Below are 7968 nucleotides of genomic sequence, written 5' to 3' on the forward strand. Positions count from 1 at the left end.
GAGGGAGGAGGTACTCCAGGAGCCAGAGCTGAGAATTCCCTGCAGCCTGTGGTGCAGACCATGGTGTAGCAGCTGTTCCTCTGCAGCCCATGGAGATTAATGGAGTGCAGAGATCCACCTGCAGCCCATGGAGGAGACCCACGCCAGAGCAGGAGGATGCCCAAAAGGAGTATGTGAACCCATGGGAAGCCCATGATGGAGCAGGATCCTGTCAGGGTCCTGTGGACCCATACAGAAAGGACTTCATGCTGGAGCAGGTTTCCTGGTAGGACTTGTGATCCTGTGAGGGGGACCCACACTGGAGCAGGCTTTTCCTGAGAGACTGGACTGCACCTTGTAGAAAGTGACCCACACTAGGGTAGTTTGTAGAGAATTGTAGCCTGTGGGAAGGAATCGCATTAGAGAAGTTGATGGAGAGCTCTCTCCCATGGGAAGGACCCCACACTGGATGAGGGGAAGGACTCCTATCCCTGAGAGCAGCAGCAGAAACAATGTGTTATGAATTGACCATAACCCCTACTCCCTGTCTCTGTGCACCTCTGGAGGGGAGGAGGTAGAGTTGGGAAGGAGGGAAGGGTCAGGGAATGTGTTTTTGAGGTCTGGGATTTTTTCCTCATTATCCTGCTCTAATTTTGTTAGCAATAAATCACTTAGTTACCCCAAGCTGAGTCTGTTTTGCCCATTTTTTAAGGTCTGGGATTTTTTCCTCATTATCGTGCTCTAATTTTGTTAGCAATATATCACTTAATTACCCCAAGCTGAGTCTGTTTTGCCCATGATGGTATTTGATGAGCAATCTCTCCCCATCCTTAACTCACAAATCTTTTGTTGTATTTTCTCTCCCCTGTCTACTTGCAAAGGGGAGTGACAGAATGGCTTTGGTGGGAAGAGGAGTGATAGAATGGCTTTGGTGGGTGCTTGACATTCAGGCAGGGTCAACCCACTACAACTGCCTCGTGAATTCAGCCTTCTTCAGCTGGCAGAATCATTGAATAGTTTGTGTTGGAAGGGACCTTTAAAGGTCATCTAGTCCCACTCTACTGTAAAGAGCAGGGACAGCTGAAGACCAGGTTTTACCATGTGTTAAAGTCTATAAATCTTTATGCTCTGAAACACTTTCTTATTTTCTTGTTTCTTGAAGCCACTTGGAATATGCTCTTGGAATAGCAGAGACACACAGGTGACAGATGAAGACTACCAAAGATAAGGAACTGTTTACAAGTAATAATTCAATAGACTATAGCTAAGGAGGCATGTGACAGAGATGTATGCAGTCATGAGTGCCACAAGAAAAAATGAACACAGAAAGACTTTTTTCTAATACAAGACCTAGAGGGCATTGAACACAATGATCAAGTAGAAGATTGGGGGGAAAAGAAAGTACTTTTAGAAGAAAAAAAGTGCTTAACATTGTGAAACTCTCTTTGGATATTAAGGACACTAAAAGTTTAGATGAGGCCAAAAGTTTGGATTTTCTTCCATGAATATGTCTGTTAGCAGTTATTAAACACCGAGATATTACCTCTAGTTCAGAAAGTCTCTGAAACATGCTGCCAGAAGCTGTGTGCAATTGCCAAGGAAGATGCATTATATGATTGCTTTATTCTGACATTCTTCCTTAGGCATCTGTTGCTGACTGCCATTTTAGGCAAGATACTGAGCTAAAAGTGCCCTTGAAATGACTTTATATAGCTGTTCTCATTAATTTTCTTTTTCTCAAAAGCTTATGTTGTATTCCACATGATTTTACTGAATTATGTTTGAGGGAAAGTCCTCTAGCTAATTTTTTATATCTCGGCTTTGGATGGGTTTATGTATTCAGTGAAGAATGACTTCTCATAAAACAGCTCAAATTCCAAGCCAGGGTTTGTGATTTTTCCTTGAGCTGCTTCTAGCATGGTTGTGTTAGAGAAAGTATCTTTTAGCTGGAGCCAAGTGACATGGGAGAAGGGGGAAAAATAGAATTTGCTGAGAGCTCTTCAGAAGCATGGTTACATCCATCTTCTGTGATTTAGCTCTGTTATTCCTTTAGGGGAAAAACATTAATATAATTTATGAATAGCTATGGTAATTTTCTCACAATAACTATTCCTACAGTAATGAAACACATTTTTTTTTGGTTAGGTAGCCATTCCCTCAGCAGACATAAATTCCCAGGAAACAGAGCGTGGATGACAAGAAAAGGTGATCTACCAAGAAACTAGGTTTGCAACAAGCCATATCTATTAAGATTGCAAACAAAAATAAAATCTTAGAACTTTTTTTTCCCCTGTAATAATTCCACATGCATTTCAAATTATAAGGATTTTTTTGTCAACTCTGTAGATTTTGCCTGGGGTTTTGGACAGTGTTTCTACTCATGCATTTTCAGCATCACCCCTGGGTTCTTTTCCTTGTCTCTAGTCCATCTCCTCCCTGGTGATAGAACAGATGAATGAGCCATTCACTGGGTAGCTGAACAAAGAACAGATTGGGCTGACAGAATCTTGTCTTCTTTTTTTTAGCTGGTTTATTTTTGTTATTACCAATGTTAACAATCTCAAAGGTGGTATGTATGTTACAAAGCCTGTGTGTGTTCAGTTGATTCCCTTAATTACTGTATTACCTCATCATTGTGACTGAGCTTCCCCAGCTTCCCTGATTACAATGTGCGTAAATAATTCAGCTGATGAGTCACAAAAGTGATTGGAATGTCACTTCTTTTTGTTTTTTTGTTTGCTGTGTTGGGGTTATGAACATAGGCCCTGGTAAAAGGCATTTCACTCCAGCAATGCATTGTTCAAAAAGTTTGTTTTAGTTTGTGGCCAGCTGGAGCATGAATGTATCTTCAGGTTGCAATTTGATGTGTACTTAGATCAGTGTCCACACAAAAAGTAGTACTTCTGTACTTCTCTCTCCCTAAATATTTGTTCTTGCATCCCAAACCCACTGTGGTATATGAACAAATACATTTCTGCAGTCCTGTAGTGAACTGATGCAACTAGAAGTTAGTTTTTCAGCAAGATCAGTGATATACCCTATCTGGGTCACTGAGCAAGGGGCCAAGTTCTTGTGCTGGCACAGCAGAGGCAAAATTGCACCCCAGGGGGTTCTGTTTGTTTGCTTCTTTTTTTCAGTTGCAGGACCAGCTTAAATGTATGTTGGCTTCATATTAAGGCTTCATGGCTTTGTTAAAATCATGCAAGAGGGTACATGTGAGGTCTAGTACATTGTTAAAGTGGAGTACTAACTGATTAAATACCTACAGGGAGCAGATCTGCTCAATTAGAATTTGCACCTGCATGTGGTCTTCCTTAAGAGTGCATTCAGATAAAATGGCTTCTACAACTATCTTAAAATTAAAAATATTAGTAAAACCATTTTATAGAGGAAAATGTGCAGCCATGAGTTCAGGTTATTTCTCAAGGTCAGATAAAGAACAGATCTTCCAAGTTGATAGCCACCTGTTGTCTTATAATAACCATTCTTCCGTAAATAATCTTTGCTGAAACAGAAGTCCTAGAGATCCTAATAATTAGAAGTGGTAAGTATCATAAACAAATTAGCTCCAGTCCTGCAAATACACAGATAGCAGATATTTGCAGGGGTTACAGCAATGCAGTTTATTCAAGGTTTTTGAGCTTTGCTATAAATGCAAAGGCCCAATTTAATCTTCCAGGCAAACCCTGAGATTTAAACCGGAGATTAAATTGGCTGTTAAATGGTCTTAATAAATTCAGACATGATCAGCTGAATACTACTGAGACAGTTAAAGTAAGTCAGTCTTCTCAATTGATGTGGGCCTTTGCTGTCATGGAAATAAGATTTGCACCCAGGGTGATTTTTGGCTTGCAAAGAGGTAGCCTAGGGGAATGAATATACAGGATCAGTTCAGTATCCCTGCTCAGGGTGGTGGTAAGTAGCAGCTGATTTACTTTGGTTTTCATTGCACAGTACTGAGGTGACCACACAAAATATTTAGGGAATAAACATACTTTTCAAAAGAGTATCTACATAATTACTCAATTATCTTGTGGCTATACTGAGAGATCAAAATATTAGTCTCATCAAAAAAGGCATGTGGTGAACCTTTTTGTCTTCTGACCTTCACTGCTCCTGTTACATGTGAAGGGTTTTTTTTTTTAAAAGGAATAGTTGTGAATAGCTCTGCTATGTGCACTGTTCTGCAGATTGGTTAATAGCACTGAATTTCAGTCAAATTGAATTATAGTCTATTGTTAGATATATTCTAATACTGCTGTGATAAAAATGACAAGCTAAATGCTTAAAAATGTTTATTTCAGTAAAATCAGGCAGTGCATAGACAGCTCTTAACATTTAGTCCTCTCTAATATTTCTTACAAGGGAGAGTAATAAATTTTCTAATATATCACGTACTGAACTGATCACTTCTAGCAGGGCTAGATAACTTATTTTGAAAACCATTGGACTCATTTAGACAAAGACTAATTGTTGAATTCTTGGATGAATGCGCTGATTTTTTTTTTTTTTTTTGGCTTAGCAGTGTTGCACTAAAAATAGACAGAGTGTTCAAGAAAAATAAGGGCTGGGGCCTTGGTGTAGGGGTATTGCCCAGATCTCCCAAATAGGCTGGTTGTTTGCAGTCAGGGAAGCAACAGGAGTCACTGGATCAGAGGAAACTCCCCTAAAAGCTTTGCTCAATCCTCACATCCCAGCTGGCTCCTGATCCTATGTGACTACTTCAGCATGAGCATTATCCATTGCTATAGATTATATTAAACTAGAACATCTTACGCTTCTGCAGCAGGAACCATCAGGAGGCTCTGGAATGGCCAGATTCTCCACCCAGGATGTTATGTGACACATTTAGGTGTAGAAATTTGTCTGCTTGGGGAGGAACATTCAGGACTTTCTGAAATCCCATCTGAACTCTCTTGCAAGAGCTTTTCAGATCCTTTGCTGTGGGGGTAGTGAGGAGCTGAATCTATCACCTTGCCCTTGCTCAGTTGAGTGTCTATTGTCTGTAGGGACTAGCTGAGGAGTTCCTGGGCCACCCAGGGAGTTAATGAGTTTGGGGTACTGAGTGTGCACATAGGGACCTCTAAGACCCAGATACACCACAATTCTAACTAAAGGACGACTTGACTTTCATCCGTCGTGTCTCACACAAAACCTAAATTCCATAGCTCTTGCCACAGCACCTCTGTAATTGAAAACCATGCAGAACAGCATTTATCCAGCTGTGAAATAAGATAGGCAACTCATGATTTCCTGTGGGTCTGTCTTGAGGTTTAACTGGGCACAGGCTTTCCCTGGGAACATGGCCATAATGCCACATATATCACACTGTTTTGCTTTCTGCTGTTTAAAATTGCTGTTGCTCTCTAGAGAAATCTGATTCCAAGATTCTGCTCTTTTTCCCAAGAATAAATTAATTTAATGAGACTTAATTGCATGCTTTGTTTTTATCACTGGCTGTGTTATTAAATCTCCTCAGTCATAGCTGGGGCAAGAGAGACGTAGAACTAGTCAGCAGGGTAGGGTGTATGGAGCAGCTCAGTAAAAGAAGGGGCTTTTTGCATTCCAGAAATTAATAAGTCCAGTTGATTTAAGCTATTGGCTTAACAAACTGACAGAAAATGACCTTTGGCTGTAATTTCCCAGGCCTTATCTAATGTCTGAAACACTTCTGTTGTTAAAAATTGATAAAAATCATCCAACAATTTAATGCCAAACTATGGGATAAGTATTTACCCACACAGCTGCTCTTATTTAGTCCATTTTCCAAACTGTGAGGGGACCAGATTTTTTCTTGGCATTTCACAATCTATATCATATGAGTTAACAGACTGTATCAGTTGGACACGAGATCTTTTTCTTAATACTGGGTATTTCCTGGCTTGTCAGCTCTTCAGCTTTTCCCCCACTGCTGCAGACTCAGATTTGGTTCAGAATGCCATATAGTTATGCAAAGACTGTAGTACTGAGATCTCATATATCTCTGTTCTGATTATTTTGAATATAAAGTGCTAATATAATTTTATCCTTTAATCATCTTAAGTAATTCAAGAATCCTAATACCAAAACATCCTGCTGTAGCTTTGATCTATCTTCCTCTCTCCATCGCTTTAATTCAGGCTAATGAAGAAACTGTCTCTACTTAATGTCCAGGAATTTTGTGCAATACCAGTTGTACACCATAACAGAAAAGGAATCCCTCCTATTCTGCTTTCATATGCAGTGTAGAATTCCCATATTTTAAAAATGTATAATTCCAGCACACATCCCAGAATGACTTAACTTGGACTCTTGACTGTAGCAAGTACTTAGATCTTGTTTCTTGTTCCTTTGAAGAAGTTAAGATACAGAGAAGATAGTGTAGATGTCACTGCATAGTTTCACAATACAGACTCACCTGAATTACCTAAAGCAGAGAACTACTGTTTCAGAAAGTAGTAGCAACACAAATGTTCAGGTGGACACAGTATCCTGTCCACATCTCCTTGCTTGTGCCATGGAACATGTTGGGAATCTGGGAGTTTACAAACATCTGCCTTTACACACCAGACATTTTCAAGACAACTCTGATCAAATCCTTGTTTGGATTTACAGATCATTTATTTCTAGACAGTGGGTAACAGATTTATTTATAGGTGGATCATACACTGAATTGGTGATTTTTGATTCAAACCTGATATCCAAATTTCTGATGTTTTCCTCTATGCCTGTGTCAATGGAAAAGGAAGTCCTGCCTTTTCCTATGCTCTCTCTTGTTATGCTCAGTCACAGTTGTGCACTTATCCAGCAAGAAACATGACAGGCAGAGTGGTTGGACACAGACAATATTTTCAAGAAATACAACAATAATTTCAAGCCATAGAAGGAAATTTAAGAGCTCAGAAAACCAAATTAATTTCTTTCCACCATTAGGAACTTGCATTTATTTCTGTTAGGAGAAAGATGTGACAGCTGGGCCAGAAATAATCCCCAAGAAATGTGTCAGATTACTAGGGTAGAGGATTATCAATGACAAAACATTGTAAAAATAGATGTGAGAAAAAATTATTTCCAGAACCAACCCAGGAAGCATCAATTTGAGTTTGCTAATTTACAATAGTATTCAAGCAAATCCAGTCGTAGGCTGTGGTATGTGTGACAGACCATAGAGAAGCTTCCACAGCCCCTCATGCCACCTCTGGTGCCCTGCAAATATAAGGAGGTGCTGTGGACATCTGGGCCCAGAGAACTGACTTGCCAATGCTAGGAAAGCAGGGAAAAGACTCTGGAGTTCTTTTGGGAATGAGGCTGTCCATGCAACAAAGATAGCTATGATGCACAGAGGTTCTTAGAAGAAAAGGACATTTTTCTAAGGACAAAAGCTGCCAAAGGTGACCTTTCTTCTCAAGAAATGGTAACTTACTTGGCTGACTTGAGAGTCAAACTCAAAAGCTGCAGGGTTTTTGTACTTCAGCACACATACAAAGCAGCTCAGAGGCAGATTTCCTCAAATTACATTGTTTTCATGTTATGCATATAATAAGACTTTTTGATTTTTTTCCCTGTATTTTAAACCAAAAAGTCTGTGCGATGTGTGTGGGTATCACCATGAGTAATGAAATCTATGCCAAGCAAATTCTGTTCTGCCCAGTGTTCAAGATCTCCTATAGGAGCTCTAAGCAGATTAGTGCTGACAGCCTGGGAGAATTACAGCTCTCAGAGGACTTCTCAAGTGAGGCATACAGGCATCAGCCACCAAGATTAGTGGTTCTCAAGGTTCTCATAACTCCTTGGCTAATTAAGGTGCAGCCACATGGTGTTTGAAAGTGTACATGCAGACTAACTGGAACCGATGTACCTTAATGAATGATGAGCTCCATAGCCCAGTGACAGCTGACACAAGAGCTGCTGAAAGCCCCACCAGCACCTCAGTATTGGCTAAGCTGTAGTTCCAGAAACTTCATGCCTTGTAGCTGCCAGTGTGCCCCCAAGCTTGCAGAGCTAGCTCTT

The sequence above is a fragment of the Acanthisitta chloris genome, unplaced genomic scaffold (genome assembly GCF_000695815.1).
Source record: "Acanthisitta chloris isolate BGI_N310 unplaced genomic scaffold, ASM69581v1 scaffold9083, whole genome shotgun sequence".
Taxonomy (NCBI): domain Eukaryota; kingdom Metazoa; phylum Chordata; class Aves; order Passeriformes; family Acanthisittidae; genus Acanthisitta; species Acanthisitta chloris.